At 43.3% G+C, this 22,333-nt stretch overlaps 1 protein-coding gene and 1 long non-coding RNA gene across 5 annotated transcripts in view; one reads left to right on the plus strand and one right to left on the minus strand.

Moving 5' to 3' along the window:
• Window positions 1-22,333, minus strand: part of PRICKLE1 (prickle planar cell polarity protein 1) — a 67,256-nt gene that overhangs the window by 9,090 nt on the left and 35,833 nt on the right. Inside the window, exon 1 of one of the 4 annotated variants that reach the window (XM_035126538.3) lies at window positions 7,441-8,033. The exons of 1 other annotated variant lie outside the window; for it this stretch is intronic. The gene's annotated coding sequence lies outside the window, so the exon portion shown is untranslated. Of the gene's footprint in view, window positions 1-4,241; window positions 4,260-7,436; window positions 8,034-22,333 lie in introns of those variants that run through there. 2 more of the 4 variants (XM_060279604.2, XM_088677023.1) reach the window with 2 other exon arrangements.
• LOC148684566 (uncharacterized) lies at window positions 7,110-8,722 on the plus strand. The gene is made up of 2 exons (XR_015945797.1): window positions 7,110-7,422; window positions 8,389-8,722. It is a non-coding gene; the product is annotated as an uncharacterized LOC148684566 (long non-coding RNA).

Genomic DNA, 22,333 nt, shown 5'->3' on the forward strand with positions numbered 1-22,333 from the left:
CATCCCCTCCCATCAGATAACTTCTGCAAGTTAAATCTATAGCACAGAGAGACAACTGTTGGAATTATTACAAGGGGCAACTCAATGTGGTTTAAAGTACCGTACAAATTTGTTTTAACCCTGTGCATGCTTTTTTAGGCAGTGAACTGCACATTTTGGACAGTGAAAATAAGTCAAACTCAATAGGTTTGCCAAGATTAAATTTGGTCCATGTGTGCGCTACAAATATACCCCCTATTGTTCTCTCACCTCTGCCCCTCCTTTTCCTTTTGTTGTCTTGAATGAACTTCCTGTCCTTCCTATGCAATCCGATAGCTGTGTGTGGTAGAGGGACCATCTTACATTTGAACAGTTTATCTCCTTCAGTTTCATGTTAGTAGAACAGATTTTGCTAACTCTTATCTCTTGGTGTCATTTGCAAAAATGTAAGATGGGAAACAACAAGTAATACTACAGTCTCTTGAGCATTCAAATCTGTCTCTATTCCTTGAATGCAAAATGCTAAATGAAAAGAGATCAATGTTATATGCAACAAATCTTCACAGTAAGTTTAATTTTATGCAGCACATTGCTGATAGCAAAAATAATTTGCTGGTGACATTTAGGCCACACTAGTTATCTTCATGAAACTGCTTTTGACGCTGGTAAGAATAATACCCATTTTACTGCGCTGATCAAAACCCCATTTTTAAACTCAGTGTGGCACAGTGTCAAGTTTCATTACAGAGTTTAAGCACATGGAAAATATTAATCAGTTCTAAAACAAAAAATTACAGAAGTAAACCAGGCTGAGTTCAATTGGACTTACTCCAAGGAAGCTGTGTATTAGGAATGCAGTCTCAAAAAAAAGTCCTAATTACAGTAACACTTTAATTTATATACTGAAGATAGTTTTGCCATTTTATTGATATATTATACAGTAACTGGAAAGGAGCCATTCCAAGAATATGGAGCACACTGATGGTTCAAATTATGATGAAATATACAGGCATTGGTTTGGATCCCAAAGATGCACTTGCAATCATACTATATATTATCCATAGATGAGCACCTTTTACATTTTGCCTAAGAGTTTTCTAAGAGTAAACTGAAGCAAAACCCAAATAATATTCTGCTTGTGTATTCTGAAGCAAGAGAACTCAAAGACAGTTACAAGCACTGGAAATAAATTTGGAGGTCAACTCCATGCTCCACAGTAACTCTACAATACAGCCTCTGCTTAAAAGCCACCAATGAAGAAATAGACCACCATCTCAAGAGGCGGCCTGTTCCACTACTGAGGCTCTTACCGATTGGGGAAAGCTTCCTATGTTTAACCAAAATTAGGTTTCCACCCATTAGCGCCAATGCTGTCCTCTGAAACTAGAGAAAAAGCTTGCTCCATCTTCTGCACAACAGCCCTTCAGATATCAGATGTCTCCCATTAGTCTTTTCCAAGCATGCTTATCTCTTTCAGCCATTCCTAGTGGGACTTGAGAGAGACCTTACCATTATGGGTTTTGCCATAATGCAGTAGCCAGAACTGGCCACCCCCACATGAAGCCTGACCAGCAAGTGCATAATACAGGGGTCACCAACCTATGGCCCGGGGGACGGATAAGGCCTGAGGGACTTGTTTATCCAGCCCACGGAGACACCGCCGCCTGTTCTTAGCAGCGCAGTGCGAGGACACACTTCTGGGTTGGAGGAGCACCAGAAATAGCTTGTGCGCATGCGCACGGGCCTCCTTCAACCCGGAAGTGCGCCAGAAATAGCGTGTGTGCGCGCGTATGGGTACACGCTCCCCCGCCCTCCAAGTGATCATTTCTCAAGACACCGGCCCGAGGCAAGGAAAGCTTGGAGACCCCTGGCATAATAGACCAGAACTATGACTTTTTTTGCAATCTAGACACAATGTTTCTATTTAAGCATCCAAAGACTGTATTAGCTTCAATACTACAGAGCTAACCAATTCCAGCACTTAACAAACAAAATGTTACTTCCCTGCTGCTCAGTTTCTTTGACCCAACCCACAATTTCAAAAATGGCACTTAAATAATTCTATGTATTTCTTCTTCTTCTTCACTAGGAAGCTTAACTGCATCATGCTGAAAATTTCTTCTGCACAGTTTTTAACCATTCTCTATCAATTAATTAGGGGGGGGGGGAAGCCCTGGATTTTATAATTTTCTAAGGAGAGAAAAATTCTTATGGATGAAGTACAAGGCATTTACCTTACTATCAAAATGGCCACTGTTTTTGGTGACTGGCCATTCCTTCACTCCAGTGCTTTTTTTTTTTTAGGGGGGAGGGTTACGCAGGGGTACACATACCACTAGACATTTTGTGTAGTTTTGTCCATTTACTGTATTTCTTTTTCCCGATTTGAACTATAAAATGGTGATTTTCTTGAGTCAATGCGTGTGAGTCAGTGCTTCCCCCCCCCTAAACATTTTCTTTTTTGGGGGGGAAGCACTGTGTCACTCTACATATATTATCTCTCTAGTATTTACATTATATAGCCTTCCCAGGGGTCTTTCCCCCAAACCCACAGCTGGGCTTTCCTGTTAGCACAGGAAACTCGGGAGGGCTGCCTAACATGCTCTTTTGACAGCTACTGATTTCTTGTTGTTTTTCCTGTGAATAATTTTTAACTTTTCAAGGGGGTATAATAATACTAAAGAGAAAATTGCCAAATTCACAGAAATTTAGGAACTTGGTAGCCAGTCTCCCCAGGTTCTCACTCTTAATCCCAGAGGAAGATATCATAAGGTAAAGGTAAAGGGACCCCTGACCATTAGATCCAGTCGTGACCAACTCTGGGGTTGCGGCCCTCATCTCACATTATTGGCCGAGGGAGCTGGCGTACAGCTTCCAGGTCATGTGGCCAGCATGACAAAGCAGCTTCTGGCAAACCAGAGCAGCACACAGAAACGCCGTTTACCTTCCCGCTGTAGTGGTACCTATTTATCTACTTGCACTTTGTCGTGCTTTTGAACTGCTAGGTTGGCAGGATCTGGGACTGAGCAACGGGAGCTCACCCGGTGCGGGGATTCGAACCACTGACCTTCTGATTGGCAAGCCCTAGGCTCTGTGGTTTAACCCACAGCGCCACCCGTGTCCCTTATCATAAGGTACCTCCCCTCCAATGTGGGCAGCTGCAGGGAACTGCAGAGCACTGAAGAAATGGTCAATGGAAAGAAAAGCCATACAAAACAACCTCACAAAGATTAAGTAAACTCAATACCAACCAAAATTATACGTTTAAAAATTATTTATCGAGCAGTCTGCAAATGCGGCAGAGTAAAAAAAAGATAGAGAAAAAGCCTCTCTTTGCAGGGAAAGAAAATTATAACACTAAATAAGACTAATTAAGTTAATCTTCCATTCGTTACCTTGCTGCCTCTCTGGACACAACACACATTTTGGCCAGCATTGCCATTCAGCTAGGTTAGACAATCCCAATGTAAAAGACTGAGAACTTGCTCAGCCTCCTTCACCAATCTTGTTCAACAAGCAACATTAAATAGGAGAATATTTTTAAAAAGTAAAAGCATGCTTAAGTGCCACATGAACCAGCCCATTCACAATTTCCATGTTTGGAATCCCTCCTTTGGGTACCCCCACGTTCTGCAGTGAGGAAACTGGGAACTGAGCAAAGGGCTTTCCCAGCTAACCTATGTAATGCTCTTCCAAGGCAGCTTAGCTTGCCTGGAAGCCGCCATCATATATTCGGTTCCCAGCATCAGGATCTCTCCATTTCTGCTAACTTTTATTAACAGGGGTGGAGAACATAAAGGCCATCCAGGTGGTTGCTGACATTTCCATCAGTTCCAGCCATCATTTGGAGCTGCAGTCCGGCAGCATTTGGAGCATCCTAGGCTCTCCCCCCCCCCCCCCGGTTATAAATGATGGATAAGTTAATTTTAGGCTGCATTGCAACCCTCAGATTTTACTATTATGTTTGTTTTAACTGTTGTTGCCTTTTGCTTTGATAGACATTATTGTATTTATCTATTTATATGATTGTTATGTTGCCCTGAGTATATACATAGAAAAGGGTGGGAGAAAAATAAATTAACAAAATAAATATAGTCTTAAAGGGTATATTTCTCTGCACTAGAGAGCCAGTGTGGTGTAGTGGTTAAGAGCGGTAGACTCCTAATCTGGGGAACCGGGTTCGTGTCTCCGCTCCTCCACATGCAGCTGCTGGGTGACCTTGGGCTAGTCACACTTCTTTGAAGTCTCTCAGCCCCACTCACCTCACAGAGTGTTTGTTGTGGGGAAGGAAGGGAAAGGAGAATGTTAGCCGCTTTGAGACTCTCTTCTTCTTCTTCACTAGAGGAACAGAAGGCTAACGTATAAAATTGCTTTATTAAAATGTGGTGGGGTTTTTTTTAATAAGAAAAGGGGGGGGAAAACAACTTTGCACACGTTCCAGGTACTGTTTCTGCTTAAGCAGCAACAATGCTAGGTACTTGTAAGTTAATTTTTAATCAAGTTTTAGAACTAACTATATCCATTAAAAAGAAAAAAACCCCAAACCCTGTATTTAATATATGAGTGAAAAACAGGCTGAAAGTCTTTATGATTGAAGTAAGTTCTCAGCTCATGATACCATTGTAGATTGTGTTACACATCTACATCTACTGTTGTGATGAAGAACAGAAGAAAACACTGTGTGACATCTTCCTGCTCTGTTCTGCAGAACATAAATGACCTTAAGTGCCACCTCAGTACAAGTACTGACTAACTACTAAAGCTCACAAAGAGAATCCTTGTACTGGTGAATGAGCAATTATTAACTATGTAATTGGATTAAAGGGTAATTTGATTATGATGTTTAGATATACACCAGTGTAAATTTCACCTATTGTCATTTAATAAAAAACTGTTCTAAAGACAGAACCCTTTGCATAAAAGCTACCAGACACACCCAGTTTCTAAAAGATAGATGTATCCTTGTTCTCTGGGCAACAGTTGAAGCCATGTGTGAAACTAGCCTTTATGTTAAGATTTCCAGCTCCCAGAGTATGTATGCTCTGTGGTCACCTCTGACCAGATCGTAAGGGGTCACAATTCATAAGGCCAGTTACACAAACATCCTTCCCTGCCCCCTGCTGTTTAACTCTGTCCTGCAGGGCAAATTGTTTAACAACTTTTTGTTAAACTGCTTGTTAACAAGGCTATGGGGAATTCAAGATGCATATCACACCCCTAACTCACAGTACACTGCAACTATAACCCAAAAGGGTCAGAACTTGAGGTTAAAAAGCAGGTGTCTTTGTTGCTGTTCTAATGTGCATGATATTAAGAGAGCAAGGAGTGGAAATATTACCAAAGCTGGATATTAAGGTACATACATTTCAAGTGCAAGAGGGCGGAGTGATAGGGAACCAGACTTATTAAGTTCTATACTGAAATCATTTACACTTTAGTAACACTTGAGAAACAAAACAAAAAATAGCAAAAAGATCTTAAGATGTTGATTAAAATATTTCAGTTTCTCTTTATCTTCAGATATCACAAAACACGTTATATTTGTCCCTCTAAATCTCTATAGGCATGATCCAAAGTGCCACTGGAATAGATTCAATGGCATAATTCTATATCTACTCAGAAGTAAGTCCCATTGAGGTCAATGGGATTTACTCCCAGGAAAATGAGAGTAGGCTCCCACTGGATTTTTTTTTTTTTGAGATTTTAGAAATGCTTAACTTGCAGAGGAAAAGCACTGACATATTAATTAGGATGGAAACACACAAAAGGCTTTGTCTCAATGGCAATTAAGCTCAACAAAACAGTTTAGGGTAGGAAAGCAATATCCCAAAGTCGTCGTTTTTTCCTAACTTTTTAAAATACCCCTTTTGATATATGCTTTACACTTCTCTTTAAACAGCCGCCATAGGAAACAGCAGCCAGATTTTACTCCAGTGTAAATATGTACTCAGGTTTCACTCCCATCACCTGTTGGCTCTTGAACACCATACTTCTTTGTTAAAACTTACCACTCTTAAGTTTGGGGAGGGAAAGCATTTACAAAGAAAACTGTTCAAGGAAGTAGTAAAGTAAGCAGTAGATTTGCATATAAATTAGCCCTGATTATCTTTAAAAAATAAAAATAAAGGTCAACGTGTGAGGCTTTATTTGGAGTGGGGAGAGAATGCTTTAACTTCACTTTAAAGGGGAATCTTATTTGTGTCTACTAAGACGACCCAGTGGGGGCCTTACTCCCAAAAGTCCACAGGATGCAGCCTGTACAAACTACTTCAGTCAGCAATAGTCTCTCTGAAGTGTTCAAGACTCCCTCTACCCAACCTTACTTATGAATGACTTCCTCTTTAAAAAATTTTTTGATGGCTTGAAGATTTTGGCTTTAAACTTGGAAGGTCTTTGCTACATTTTGGTCAAAGCTGCCTGCCTAAAAAAAAAGGTAGTCAGCAGGCAGGTCTGATGAATTAAAGGTCCTCCATCTGTGGTATGTCTACAGGAGCAAGAGTAGAGAAATTGGCACAACAAAAATGCTCAGGGCTCTGGGGCAGAAATGCCAGGGTGCCCTTCTTCCTCAGAGGTGCAGGCAAAAAAGAGAAAAGGTGCCCAAGAAGTAAATTACATCTGTGTGACATTTCTATCCCAACTTTCTGCCACAATGGAATTAAATGTTGGTTAGGGAAAACGATAAGCCTCTTGTTAAAAAGGAGGGGCGCGGAAGCAGAAGCCCCCCCCCGGAAAAATGCATCTTCATTACAAAAGAGGGGGGGAAACCCTCCCCCCAAAAGTACTCATCTCTGTTTGGGACCCAGACAATACCCCCCCCCCCCCGCAATGACATTGATGGGTGGCTTTACTTATAAAGCTGGAGCTTATGAATGGGGAACTTGTGCGGGACGCGGAAGGGAAATGCAGCTCAAAACCCGAAGTAGCTCAGGCTTCCTCAGGATAGGGAAGGTCGCCCCCTTTTTCGGTGAGGCAGGAGGCTGCCCTTCCTACGTCAACTGCTTTGCCTCCCCTTCACTTCTTGCTCGCTCTCCCCGCGCGCGCTCCTCCTTCGCTCCGCTGGGCTCGCTAAGGACTGCAGCGCGGGACTCCTCGCGACCAATGAAAAGAGCGCGCAGTCTCCGCAAGCCCGAAGCACCGCCGCAAACGCCACAGGCAGGGCGCGCTGCTCTGCGGCCCGGGCGGGGCGGAGGGCTTCTCCCGCTCCGGTCCCGTACAAAACGCCTCAGGGGAGCCGAAAAAGCATTAATCAATAATAATAATAAAAGAAGGAGAGAGCGTTTATTTCGGCTCCCCCCTCTCAAACCTACCCGCTAACACAAAATTCCGCAGCCTCTTCCTCAGACCCCGATTCCCGCCCCCTTCGAAGCTACCATCGCTCTGAAACGGATGGCCATTGCACCCCCTCGCGAAGCACCGCAGTCAACGCACACGGCGCGCAGGCAGGTAGGCAGGCATACCTACCGCGGGGAGGAGGGGGGTGGCTCGTCTATCCACTGCATCGGAAGCGGCCGCCTCCACACGGAAAAAAACTTCCCGGAGGAAGAAGCCTTCCTGCTGTCCCCCTTCGACGGCGCTTCCAGTCAGCCCCCTTCCTCTCCGGCTCCCTGTGCGCCCCCGCCGCTCCTGCCCATTTCTTCGCGAGACCGGAGTCCGCGGCGGGCTTCGCTCCTCCCCGACGCCCCCCCCCACTTCACAGCCGCCCACCCCCCCCTTCGCCGCCGAGCTCGCCGCGCAATCCTCTCAAGGGGCCTGACAAATCCCGCCGAAGGAGCGTCTTCAGTCAGTCGCCTCCGCACACAGACACAAAATCATTCCTCAAGGGGGTTTTAACTCAGAGCAGGACACGCAGTTGAATGGGGCGGGAAACGGCCCTCTTTAACGCCAAGTTCAGCTCTTCTTCCACTGTGAAGAAGCTAAGGAAATTCCTTCACTTTCTGCTGTCAGTCTTTGCCCGCTTGAAGATCAATTGCCCCGCCTGAGAGGGAGACGGGGGCATCGCGTTTCCTCAGGGAGGAGACTCTCAATTTCCTCTCTCATGTCAGGCAACTGAGTCCGAGGCAGGATATTTTCAGACACAGGAGGCAGCTCACATCCTGAGGGTGGGGACGTGGTGGACAAAAGTGGGGTTTTTTTTTAATGGTGTTCATGTTAAGTTTTCAGTCTATGTCACCCTAACTCCACCCTCCATTGTGCCTAAAAGCCCTCCTGGCTACATATCTGAGCTGACCCCTGTGCAGTTTCTAATTCCTTAAGCGCCAGTCAACGCTACCAATCAATCACTGGTGACCCAGTATGAACTACAAGTGGCCATAAAAGCTGGGGAGAGGAGCAGCCAAGTCAGTCCCGAAACACATGGGTGCGTAAAACCAAAAAGAGGGGAGGCCTCATCAATTTCCCTTTTCTTCCCAGGCACTCCCTTCATCATCACACAACAAGGAAGTCAGCAAGAGGATGCCACTGGGTCAGAAATTAACAAGCATATGGCTATTCTGAGAAGGGAAGCATTTCCATATGAATCGCCTAAGCATTCCCTACCATGTAAGCCAAGTAAGGTTAGGTCCTTCTGGAAGGAAAAGCATTGCTCCCCACCAGACAACAAGAAGCAACAATGGCTTGGAACTTCATGTTTGTCCGCTTCTCATCTCTCTGTGCATTGGCCATGCACAGCAAGGTTCAAGATCTCTCCTAATTCAAAATGTATCTGCACATCCCATTAAAAGTCTGGATTTATGTGTTAAAACTATACCGCCTAATAATTATACACCTTGCGGTAGAAATATAGGAGCATGCCTCACTGCTTTTTCAGGTCTCTATGAACCTTTGATCCCTTTAAAAATTATAGTCAAAAGTGATTAAGTAATTCTCTTTCAAAGCTCAAGTATTAGCCTCACAACCAATTTGTGAAGTCACAAAATCCTCAGTTTGTGGGCAGGTGGCATAAGCAGCTTACTGCACAACTCCAGGAACCCAGGTATTTCATTTTAGCCCCGTTTTTGTCCCATTAACTTTGGTAGAACTAAACTCTAGTATAGCCAAATAGCCTGGTTTAGCTGGGCTGCAGATAGAACTCTGGTGCTTGCTTGTGTTTAACACAGACAGCTCACTCTTATTTAACTCTGGAGCAATCCTATTCCTTGATCAGTGCTGCTGGCAAAGAGTAGGATTCAGTGGTGGCAGGCCCCTTCTGCACCTGCATTCTGAAGCAGCCAACAGAATGTCTCAAAATGGGACACTGGTGGCAGCAGGTTCTGTAAACTGACAGTTTGGGCCCCTGTGCTGTGCCAGTCCAGAGCTGCCATAGCAAGATAGGTGCAAACACTATGCTACCACCTTCTGCCTGATCCAGTGGTGAATCTGCCATGCCATGCTCCCTCTGCCCCAGTCTGGATTGCTGCCTTAAACATTGCAAAGGTGTTTGCCGCATTAAGATACTTAACAGCGCAGTCTTTTGCATGTCTACTCAGAAACTTATGAAGTTCAATGGGACTTAAGTGTGTATAGGATTTCAATCTATACTTCAGTGGCTAACAATGGGTATGAATAAATGTAGTGTAGGTGAACATCTGTAAAGTGAACAAGGTAAGGAAGATGGGAGGGTTATAGTTCCTGAAAAACCAGGCATATTATTAGTCTGCTGCAGCAAGTTGTCAAAGGTTTATATCAGCAGTGAGGAAACGGTGGCCTTCCAGATGTCGCCAGTGATTAATTTGTATTACTACTTGAACAAGCCTCTGCAACATCTGAACCTATAAACTACTGATTGTGAAATGACTGAACTACCTACAATATAGGAGTTTAAACATGTGTTATCTAAGAACTTGGGTGCAAAAGCTGTCTAAACAAACATTTCCAGTCAGCCAAACAACAGACCTCAGTGTAACATTGCACACTTAGCAGTGAAAAGTTTAGCAAAGCTTAACAGCTCAGAAGTAGAATTGGGTTTCCAGTGCCAAGTAACAGGGACACCCGCGAAGAATGTCGGTATTTGAGCACAGATAGCTGAAGGTTAAGTTTGTAAGTGCAACAGCTAGCAAGACTTGGCCCTGGTCAGACAACAGTATTTATAATTCAGACATGCTTGGCCAGCAGCCAGCACTGAATCAACTTGATGAACTTTCAAAACGGGATGAACTAATGAAACGGCTGCTCCTTTTTACATTTTAAAGTGGAACCTTTTTTCCAGCTCAATCTTTCTTTACCAATTCCAGTATAGAAGTGGATCCACAATAATTTGTGCACTGGAACAGAGCTGTTCGCCTTATTTTTGCGCTTCTCTACACAGTGCAACAATTTTCAGGTCGCAAACTTCATAACAGTGATTTTTAATTGACACTATTGTGAGATCATATATGTTCAACTGTACGTGTTTAAATGGCTTTCAGTGCAGATTTTTTTTAAAAAATAATAAATTAAATAACATGCAGATTCATCCTACTCTACTCAAATAAGATCCAATTTATTTATTTTTCTGTTTAGCCTCTGTTTGTTTGTTGGTCAGAAACCAAAACATTTTATTGAATTCAGTTAATCTGCATTGTTCTTTAAATGATACTTTATGTCACACGCAACTTAAAATTGTGCACAGCAAACAAACGATCACTTGGGGGAGAATGGGACAAACAGATGCTGCCAGAGCAGAAGATAACAAAGCTTGCAGGCATATCTCTGTGATGATTAATCACTCCCGATACCTGCATGATGGCAACTATTTAGCCGTATTACTCCCTGGGATCTCCAATTTACAATAGAATTATTACCCCCCAAAAAGTGTTAACATCTGAAGGTCAATACTTTTTCCAACCATCCATTTCTTCTGTAGCTGCAACTTTTCAGCCCAAGATGGAAGAGATTTGTCCAGGATTTTTTTTTAAAAAAAGCATTTTAAAACAATATATATTAAAACTTAGGGACCCAGGTGGCGCTGTGGTTAAACCACTGAGCCTAGGGCTTGCTGATCAGAAGGTCGGCGGTTCGAATCCCTGTGACGGGGTGAGCTCCCGTTGCTTGGTCCCAGCTCCTGCCCACCTAGCAGTTCAAAAGCACATCAAAATGCAAGTAAATAAATAGGAACCGCTACAGCGGGAAGGTAAACGGCGTTTCCATGTGCTGTTCTGGTTCACCAGAAGCGGCTTTGTCATGCTGGCCACATGACCTGGAAGCTGTACGCCGGCTCCCTCGGCCAATAATGCGAGATGAGCGCGCAACCCCAGAGTCGGTCACGACTGGACCTAATGGTCAGGGGTCCCTTTACCTTTATATTAAAACTTAAAAGAATCCCAAACATATTGTAAAAGCTGTTCATGTTTGTTATTCAGGAAGTTTATGGATAATAGTCTTTGATACATACTAACCCCCCCCCCCTTTGGGATACCAAATTTCTTAGAGGGAATATGAAGTGATTTCTCAACTTCAAATTCCCTGTATGAATGCATTTTCAAAAGTATGTAGTGCACAACATATATTGCAGCATTATCCGTAAGACAAACACAGCTGCTAACTAATCCCAAATGTGACTGACCACACACACTTACATTATGTGGCTATGTTTTATATACAGGTGATTTGTTTTTTATTCCTCTCAAGGAAGGAGTTTATGTACCTTAAACAAGAATGTATAGTTATTTAAAACAATTCATCTAAATCAGGCATAGGCAAACTCGGCCCTCCAGATGTTTTCGGACTACAACTCCCATCATCCATAGCTAACAGGACCAGTGGTCAGGGATGATGGGAACTGTAGTCTCAAAACGCCTGGAGGGCAGAGTTTCCCTATGTCTGATCTAAATCCACACATGAAACATCATTTGGGTACGGGAGTGGGGGGTGGGGTGGGGAGTCTATTTTAATTAAATGTGAAGGGTTTTTTGTTTTTGTTTCTTGTAACAAAGAACACCAAGCTAATTGTAACTCAAATCAACAGCACAGCTATCCCTCTGGAAACTGTTACAATGGAAAGTTAATGGAAGGAAACAAAGATGGACTCAGGGCTGGTCTTTGCATATGATTCATTCAGGTGACTGATCCCAGGCAGGACACCATTTTCTTACTTCCAGTCAATAATTTGAAAAGTGACAGCAGGGAGGCAGAAGGGGAATGTTTTGTTAGAGGTATATTAAAAAATGGCTAATGTGTACAAGGAATTGGGGGCAACTTAAATCTGTTCCATGTGCAATGGCACTACAATTTTACAGCCTGCTATTTTGGGTGGGATGAAGAAGTCTGCAGAAACTTCCTACAAGATTCGAAATTTGAATGAGGCAAATTTATCCACAGGATGCTAAATGGAGTTAATCATGTCTCAAATGTGTTGTTATTGCCAAGGGTGAATCCATTCTTTTTGGGTTTGTTTTGTTTTTCTCCATTCTTAAAAGGAAAAGGTTGTGCGTCACAAGGTCCATCAAGGCCCAGGCTTATTTCAGTGGGGAAGTTTAGCTGTCCCAGAGTTGGCAGCTCAGCAGAATGAATTCTGTTTTATCCAGCTCCACCCATCCCCCCCTCCCATCCTTGGAGCCTTCATCAATAAAGATAAAACTGTTTGCCTCATAAATTGTCCAAGAAGAGTATCATGAAGTAAACTACTGGTAGATGACACTTGTCAGGCAGAACAGATTTAAGAGCACATAGAAAGACTGTTGTTACAAGCGACATTAAGCCAAATTCCATGCAGCTTGGCAAGCACTCCCCGCCTACAAAATTAATTGCTGCTTATGCTGTAAGATATTACACCTATTTATAAAATTTGATCTATATGAAGCCAATTTCTACTCGGAATCCCCACCTCAAGGTCTCTCTTAGCAATTGTGAACCCAGTGTGATAACACTGGGGCAGAACCCAACCCCTATCATCTCCTGTTTGTTGCTATTATTGCCAGGTTCCAAGTAAAGTAGGAGGCTATACAGGAGTTTGTGGCACAGTTGCAAATACACCATATTGCAGCCCACACTCGTCTTGTTTGAATTATTTGGAACAAGTTGCTGATGGAAGAGCTCTCCCACATTTGCGGCAAAAAGAGTAGTCAGCTAATTGAGCTCAAGAACCTGGGGGGTGGGGGGAGCAGGTCGATCAGGCAGGGAACATTTCTTCTTTGTGGGTAAGCTTCTGGGTGCAGCATCCCAGGAGACAAACGCAAAGCACAGTTGGAGAAACAGATGTTACTCTTACTTTGCACATTAATCTACATTCCACCCATGCAAATGGCAGAGAGTTCCTGCTTAGAAAATGTGTCCGTCCTCCACCAAGGTCAGCAAAAAGGAATCGCCACATTTCAGGGGCACCATAGATGGACAAAGGTAGTCGAGGGTTTGGAGTGCAGTGTGCAGCCTGGGAGGAGCCCCCAAGGGCCAGACAGAGATGCTTCTATTCCAGAGGTTCCTCATGTAGATATCACCACCCGGAACTGTGGCAAAATGTAGAGGCAAAGTTCTAGATGACAGGAGAAAAAATGTGCACTAGAACTCTTAAAAGGGACTTCCCCAAGTTTTTTGTTGTTCTTAAAGAGTGTCGGAAAGAAACATGAGCAGCTCCAACTGGAAAAGTATTTTCTAACTCAGAAAACATGACAAAATCTGGCTCATCAGTACAGTTCTGCTCCCAGAAGTATTGCTACACATTAAGTTCCCTTGAAACATCAATAGTGATCTCCATGCCTCTTTAGAGAGAGATAATACAGTCACACCTTGGTTTTCAAACAGCTTTGGTCTCAAAAGTTTTGACTCCTGAACACCGCAACCCCGGAAGTGAGTGTTCCGGTTTGCAAGCTTATTGGAATCCGAACATCCGACATGGCTTCCACGGCTTTCGATTGGCTGCAGGAGCTTCCTGCAGCCAATCAGAAGCTGCGCTTTGGTTTCCAAACATTTTGGAAGTCAAATGGACTTCCGGAACAGATTCCATTCGACTTCCAAGGTACGGCTGTAATGGTGTTGAGCTGACCACTCCTGGCTGGAGTAATAAAATGCCCATTTCCGAGTAATGGAGAAACAGGTAGGCTTGTGACAACACTTCTACTATATATAAGGCCTGCGGGCCGGAACAGGCCCAATTGCCTTCTAGATCCGCCCCGTGGACGGTCCGGGAATCGGCGCATGGATCGCCAGCGTGCACATTCTTTCCCTCTCCCTCCCTCGGTGACACTTTTCTCCTCAGGGGCGGAGCAATCTTGTCCCACACTGGGTGCAATCGACGGCGGGAGTCGGCTTGCCTGCCTGCCCGCCTCAGCAGGCACTGTGAAGGGGGCATGTGACGCCGGCTGCTGCTGTGTTTTCCTCCTCCTCCCTCTCCCTCAGTCCGCCCTTCCTTCCTTCTCTGTGCCTCTTTTCCACTCTGCTTCCTTGCACATTTTGTCGCTGTCTGCCTCCCTTCTTCATTCCTCCCATGGTGTTCAGGTGGGGTGTTGCGGTGGCCGCAGGCGCCGCTTGTGGGTTGGCAGGCAGCTCGGTCTTCTTCTCCGCTATGCCTCTTGGGAGGCAGCAACAGCAGGTGGTGGGTAAAAGCTCCGGCGATGCCTTGGTTCCCCTACCTCCATCCGCTGCTCCTCCGCCAGGGCTACCGCTTCTGTCTTCGCCAGCCAATGCAGCCTCCCACCCCACCATGGCACCTGGCTGGCTGGAGAAGCCCAACTGCGGCTATTGGGATGACAACTGAGACAGGTAAAGCGAAGCATCTTCAGGCCTCTTTGCGGGCGGGCAAAAATCATTCATCCCCCCACCAAAAATAGATAGTCCAGCCCCCTGCTGAAACGTTTGCTGACCCCTGTACTATATCATCTTTTCCCCCCCCTTTAGATTGAAAGCTTCTCCTGTTTTGGGGTTGATTTTTTTTAAACTTCCCTTACTCTGTTAAGCGCCTTGTACATTGATGGTGCTTTGATACATTAAATTGATGGCTTGCTGCTCACCACGATTCTCTTTCTATCTTACATTAGAAGGATGATTTAATCATGTCTCAATCTAATGGTTTAATGGGACTCCATTCCTCTCTATTTTGTACAGCACTATGAAGGAACAGCTAGCATCTTTGCCGCTGCGGGGAAGAATTCCTCTTTCGTATTTCTTTGCATTGTTAATTTTTAAATGACAATGGAATGAGAGTTTATACATACATGCATTGTGTTTTTATATATGTTGGAATCCACCTAGAGTTGCTGGGGTAACCCAGTCAGATGGGCAGGGTACAAAATAACAATAATGACTACTACTGCTTTTAGTTGTTGTCATAATAATGTTACTTTTGGTTCTGGCTGCTGAAGCACATCCAGGTCATGAGGAGACTCTCTTGTCTCTCAGTACATGGCAGAGGCATGGAATAAACATTGTATAAACATCCTTATCTAGACTAATCACTCCACTATTAGACATATACCTTCAGGCTAGAGGATCTCTCTCTTGATAGCAATCAGCCTACATCATTGATGACCAGTTGAAACATCACATACACATTATCCAGGTGCAAAATGTGTATTGCAGATCACTTCCTAAGGGATGACTGGACACCCTGGGGTGAAATAGCTACACTTGTAAACAAGTTTTAGCATTGCTGTTTTCTTTTAAAACTTGTTTTCAATGACAATGGAAATGCTTTGATTGTGGGACATGTCACATGCTGCTGCTAAGTTTAAAATGTTCTTCTGAAAAAGATGGTGAAGTTATTGCCTCAGTGGGTTATCATAGGAAAAGAATGTTTTGGATAAGTGTTGTGAAACAAATCTGCATATGCAGGGAGTACAGAACACTAGACAGCAAAAAACAAAAGTTCTGGCCCAAATTCTCATTCAGTTCTAGTAATTCACATAAAGTAACTACTAAGTTTTGTTTAGGCTCGGTTTTTCCACACTGATTTTTGTACTGATTCTGACATGCAGCAAAGTACTGTAATGAACTACCAAATTATTCTGGCACAAATTTCTCAAAATTAGGCACAGGAAATGAAGTTGGTAGATGGCAATGTATGGGTTTTAGGTCCAGTGAAGAGTAAACCAAATTAACAAGCTGAAAACTGTAAAGATAACCAGAATGCACCATAAACATTATAAATGTTAATACAATATGTAACTACTTGTGGAAATGAAACCTGAATAGTCACTTTGAACAAATATTTCTCAAATATATTTATTTTCAATCTTCACACTTCTACCCTTTTATAATAAAACTACCATAGGCAAATTATTTCTTCTTCTTTTGGGGGGGATTTTATTTGCCTTCCAATATTCAACAAACACCAGCTAAAAAGGCGACACTTTTTATGTGTATGTACACAAACAGGAGATGATACAACATTAGCTGTGGTCCTATAAACCCATTTATTCTCCTCCTGCCAACAGTTTGCTCTAGGACACATCATTAAACAAAGAAAGTTTCTACATCTGGTCCACATCTGCAACATACAGAATTGTAGTTTCCATCATCACATGTAATCGCTTAGCAGTAATATACTTACAGTGGTGCCTCGCTTAACGAATGCCCTGCTTAACGAAATTTCCGCTTAACAAAAGGATTTTTCGAGCGAAGCTTGCCTCGCTAGACGAATGCGTTTTACGAAAAGTTCGTCTAGCGAATCGCGGTTTCCCATAGGAATGCATTGAAATTCAATTAATGCGTTCCTATGGGCAAAAAGAAATTCAAAAAAAATTCAATGCATTCCTATGGGATTCACTAGACAAATTTTTTCGCTATAAGAAAAGACCCGTGGAACGAATTAATTTTGTCTAGTGAGGCACCACTGTATTGGTAATTAATTTAATAATTCCCTTTAACTCAGTGCATTGCAAGGGTGTGTGTGTACACTGTATTTCCAGATCTTGACAAAATATTGACTTGTGACCTTGTTCTTTGAATTTAATCCAAATTCATAACCTGGTTTGCGGGGAGCCCTTAAGACACAGTTTCCCATTTCAGATGTCATGGGAAACTGTGGTTTAAGAAAACAAAAACCACCTCACTAAAAGCTGAGCATAAAAGGGGAGAAAAGGATCTCTGTATTTCCCTTCATCTTCTGCCCTGCACTCAGTGTCAAGGAATATGAGCAACTCTCTTATTAAACAAGGAGAGGGGAGGCACTGGGCAGGGATACTGAAACTTCCCATTCCCTGAAACTGTGTGTACTCATTGAATGAACTTAACAGGGAAATAAATAAAAACAATGATCTGTTTATAAATAGTGGTCTATGGACTTTTTTCTACATGGAAAAAGATTGAATCCAGACATCAAGGTGATTAAAAGTCACTGCCATTTAAGTTTCTTTTTAAAATGGCTCAGTACATTCTGCTCTTTTTTTTGGGGGGGGGGACGACCCATCTACTACCAATCTCTGACTAGGTATTATATTTACACTCTGCCTGTTTGAAATCATAACTCACGTATTTGGCAAAGAGGCAGTTCTAAATGCAAACTTTGAGCATACAGAGATATTATGCCAGAGTACTCACATACATGCTATTCATAGGACTTGGCTGAAATACCTTCAGTCTGTTTCTTAACCAGGTTAGTTTATTTAACATAGGAAGTGGCCATTTTCTGGCCCATATAGCACAATGGTGTCTACAACAACAGACGAGTCTCTCTCAGCCTTACCTGGAGATGCCAGGGACTGTTTCCATGCAAAGCAAGCATGCATTCTCCCCATGGAACTACAGCCCTTCAAGGTGAAGAATAAATTCCATTCAGAAAACATGCTCTGCGCAGTTGATCAATGGAAGCCTCTTGTGGCCACTTCTTGTTGATGATGCGCTGCCACTTCCCTCTTGCTGCTTTTCACTAGTCTCACCTTGAAGCTTTGCTGATGCCGCTTCAAATACCTTGTTGCTACCCACTCACTTCTCCCCACTCTTTTCACAGCAAAACACACACACTAGATTGGCAGGTGGGTGTGTGGGAAGTGGTTAAAAGAGCGCTAGAAAACTTTCAACTGGTTGCCAAATTTTCTTTGGACTCTCAGCTGCTGTTAAAGTGATTATTATAGCAGGAAGTGTCCTTCCCACAATGGAACAGCTGGCGGTGCTGGGTTTTTGGCCCCCTAGGGCAGGACCCAGTGAAACTGCAGGTCTGTTTATGGCTGGTTGAGTGCTAACAACACTCACTCCCTACTATTAAACTCAGATCAAACCTAGACACGCATAGAATCACAGAATTGTAGAGTGGGGAGGAATCCTGGCAGTCATGTGGCCCAACCCCTTGCAATCCAGGTATCTTTTGCTCAATGTGGGGCTTCAACCAATGACCCTGAGATTAAGAGTCTCATGCTTTACTGACTGAGCTATCCTAGCTCATTAAAAAAACCCAAACTTATTGGACTGAACCACTAGTAAGGTTCAGTCAGAATAATTAAAACTCTGGTGTTATCCGGCCCAAATACAAGAAGATATTGTATTGCAGAGATAATACATAAGGGGTGTCAGTTATACCGAGATAACAGTTATAAGCCATCTTGGCCCCATGCTGAGCAGAAATTTCCAAAATGCATCACACACAAAATACTTTTCCTTGAACTTTTTCCATACACAATTGCTGGTAGCCAAGTAACTATATTATGTTTAAGACGAGTTTCACGGGTATCACATAGTTGCATAAGGTTGTGAAGAAATCCAAGAAAGAGTCTACCAACAAAAAAATCTGAAAGCTAAACTTGAGTTCCACCTTAACAGGGGGATGACCAACTTTCTGCTTGTCAATTTAGCTTACATAGCTGTCTGGATCCTGTTATGAGTAAAGAATAGTTATTCACTCACATCTTTCCTGGGGGTTTTTTTCCTTGAAGTTTCCATAACAGGAGGAGGTCATTTGTCAGGAACTGCAGGAAAAAGTCTGAACTCAAACCTTTATTTCCAAAACATTCATGCTGTCTGTTGCGGGGACGTGTTTTACTGCTGTAGTTCAAAAAGAGTCTGAACTGAAGGCTACAGGATTAAGTGCACTTATATTCTGCCTTCCTTCTATCATGGAGCTTGAGGCAGCATACATGGGAGTTCCCAAGCAGTCTCCCATCCAGGCCCTAACCACACCCATACATGTGTGTAAGGGAGCCGCAACGCAACCATGCCCTGGTAAGTAAAGCATGGGCTTTGAGCCACTTGGGTTTTTTCGAAATTCAAGGCAAGCAAAACACAATTGCTAGGAACAGAACTGCTATCTATCCAGAGCCAAATTCTAAGAAATACGCAATTGTGCTGACAAGCTGACATTTATTCTATCACGAGTTACTCAGTGGCCAGTCTAAAACATGCTTCCTAGTTAGTTCCATCTTCTTTTCCCTCACTAATCAGCAAGGGAACTTCCTCCATGCTTACTTGGTCAGGCGTGAGAGCTGGATCGAAGGTGGTAGCCAACCAAGTTGTACTTCAAGTAGACTAAATGTAATTAATGGACCTAAAGTAGTCATGAGCAGGAAGAACTCTGGGTACAACTCCAGGAACTTATTTTCTTGCATTACCACCTCACCTCATATTTATGCTGAACAAACAACAGGTTGGATGCAGACTAACAGTGCAATGCAACTCTACGCAAAAGAAAGCCCCAAGTTCAACGAGTCATAAAAGGTAAAGGTAAAGGGACCCTGACCATTAGGTCCAGTCATAACAGACTCTGGAATTGTGGCGCTCATCTCGCATTATTGGCCGAGGGAGCCGGCGTATAGCTTCCAGGTCATGTGGCCAGCATGACAAAGCCGCTTCTGGCAAACCAGAGCAGCACATGGAAACACTGTTTACCTTCCCGCTGTAGTGGTTCCTATTTATCTACTTGCACTTTGACGTGCTTTCGAACTGCTAGGTTGGCAGGAGCTGGGACCGAGCAACGGGAGCTCACCCCATCACAGGGATTCGAACCGCCGACCTTCTGATCAGCAAGCCCTAGGCTCAGTGGTTTAACCCACAGCACCACCTGGGTCCCCTCAACGAGTCATACTCCCAGGTAAAGGAGTATAAGGTTGCAGCAGAACACAAGTTTCATTAAAAACAATGCAACAGGTTAGCCATGCTTTAATTTTCTCAATCAGACATAGGTCTGGATCCGGGGAGTCGAGGTTCACATGGGCGTCAATGAATAAGACTCCACATGATAAGAAGAATGCAGGTGGGCAACTGTAGCAGATCCTACACCCCTATCTGCTCTCCCTCCCACTCCAAAAGTGACTAGCAACTTCTTGGATGCAAAAGCAGCAGAGATGAACAAGGAAGTTGTTGTTTGGTGCGCAACACTACTATACTAGCACAGAAGCATCAAAGCCTGGTTGAAATTTTGTTATCTTAGTCTCTTCTCCAAACCAGACAGACTATATTCAGTGTTACTCAAGGTCAGATGGCCTGTTCTTGGATGTCAATTTCTGTTACCTCCTACAATGAGACCTTTAATCCACTGTTGTGTAGGTTGCAGTGACGCTATTGCTAGTTGTGCACCAGTAAAAAAAATTAATCATTTGTTTTCCTTAATCTTTCAAAACAGTCTTTGGTTTGCAACCCTAGTTTTTTTAGTATTTGTACAAGGATGGCTATGATCTGAGCACACTCTTATGTGGTTTTAACAATATTAACTTCCAATTAAATGCTAAAGGTATCTCAGTATTCCATTTGATACGAGCAGACAGGAACACTGCACTTACTCTTTGTAAAATACATGGCTGATGGAGCTATAAAGACCAAAGGTATGACTCAGGATTAAGAAAAATTCCTATGTTCCCATCCACAACCATTTCAAAATCTGAGAAACATTTTTCTTACCTGTACAAAAGTGATGCAGTAGTCCTGACAGATCCCTAGAATTGATCCCTAGATTCAAAAAGCACATTCTGACTTCTAACACATTTACCTATATTATATATTGTGGGTGGGATATGTTCCCCTGCTTCCATGCACAGAAGCAGTTTGCTGTTTTCAAAAACTGACACTCTTTCCAAAAAAAAATGAGTGCTGATACAGTAGTTTCATTCTACTAAACTGCTTCCAGGCACAGACCATATTTCTTCCCATATTATATACTTATAGTTCAGTATAATTAAATTAATGCATCATTCTCATTTTGAGCCACTTCCAATTTTTTTTAAGTAACATGTTTTTCAATTTCCTCAAAGCTAGTCATTCCAAAGGCACCCAGCCCCTAATCTGAAATTTTATATATTTCTTAAGTCCTCCCAATTATCCTCTATCAGAACAACGCCCTTTTGAGTAAGTTGAAACAAGATTCAAATTATTAGCTCAGGGAACATTTCCCAAGGCTACACTGGAATGCGTTAAGATGGGGGGGGGAGTTCTGTCATATGCAGTGACAGCCGTCTCAAAGGCAGGGCACTCCTGGATAAATTGGCATGCATAGCTTAGGGTTCATCTCCTCCTCTAAGCTTAATCTTGAAAGGGCGACTGGAAAAGATAAAGAAAATAACCTGAAGCAACAGACATAGGAGCTCTCACCAGTACAGAGAACCTGTGCCTTATACCAGGCGAAAACAGTTGCCCTCCTAATTCTAAGCCCAGTGTTGTCCACTCTTGATTGACAGTGGCTCCCCAGAGCCTCAGGCAGTCTTTACCCATCACCCGCTAACTGATTTAACTGTAAATATGTCAGGGATTGAATCTGGGGCATTGCAAATGAAAAGCATGTGCTCTACACACCGCACTATGATCCTTGGCCAAAAAACTGAGGCTTCTGTTTCAATAGAAAACTAATGGGGTGTGGCGGAATTCCAAGAGGTCTGCAGCAAATAATTGCTTGGGAAACTCCAACCAATATGTTCCATTTAGTCCCCCACCATAATGTAATCTACTGCCTTGGGCTTCCTGGTCCAAAATCCTTCCTCCTCCAAAATCTCCCTGTTGTGCCCACTCTAATGGCACAAAACCTCTCCTGCGCCAAGACTGTGTACGGAAGTTCTTCACATCATTTCCAGCTCCTCCACAGACACACACCTGAGATTCCTCCTCCTTAGGAAGGAAGCAATTGCTGTCATGGTAGGCAGCAGGGAGGAAACTTGGGAGTGTTGCTGCTGAAATAATGGAACTTCTTATTCCAAGAACTCTTGATTAGGGAGCATGAGTATTGACATGCGTGTGAGAATGTGTGTGTTGGAATCGCTGTCATGCTCCACCGCCTAATGTCAAGCGAATAGCTGAGTGAGCATCCAGCCGACACTCCTGATTAGGGAATGCAGAAGCTGCTACATCAGTTATACCAGGGATGTCCAACTGGTCAATTGTGATTTACAGGTCGATCGTGGGGTGTCTGTGGTCGATCATGGTCGATCGCAAGATCCTGATTGATTGCCCCAAATGAACAACAACAAAAAAGAGGGTCAATCCAATCTGTAGATCACTGCCAGTTTATTTACAGTGGGAGTAGATCGCTATCTCTTGGAAGTTGGACATGCCTGAG

Source organism: Zootoca vivipara, chromosome 9 (assembly GCF_965207765.1).
Source record: "Zootoca vivipara chromosome 9, rZooViv2.hap1.1, whole genome shotgun sequence".
In the NCBI taxonomy this organism is placed as follows: Eukaryota; Metazoa; Chordata; class Lepidosauria; order Squamata; family Lacertidae; genus Zootoca; species Zootoca vivipara.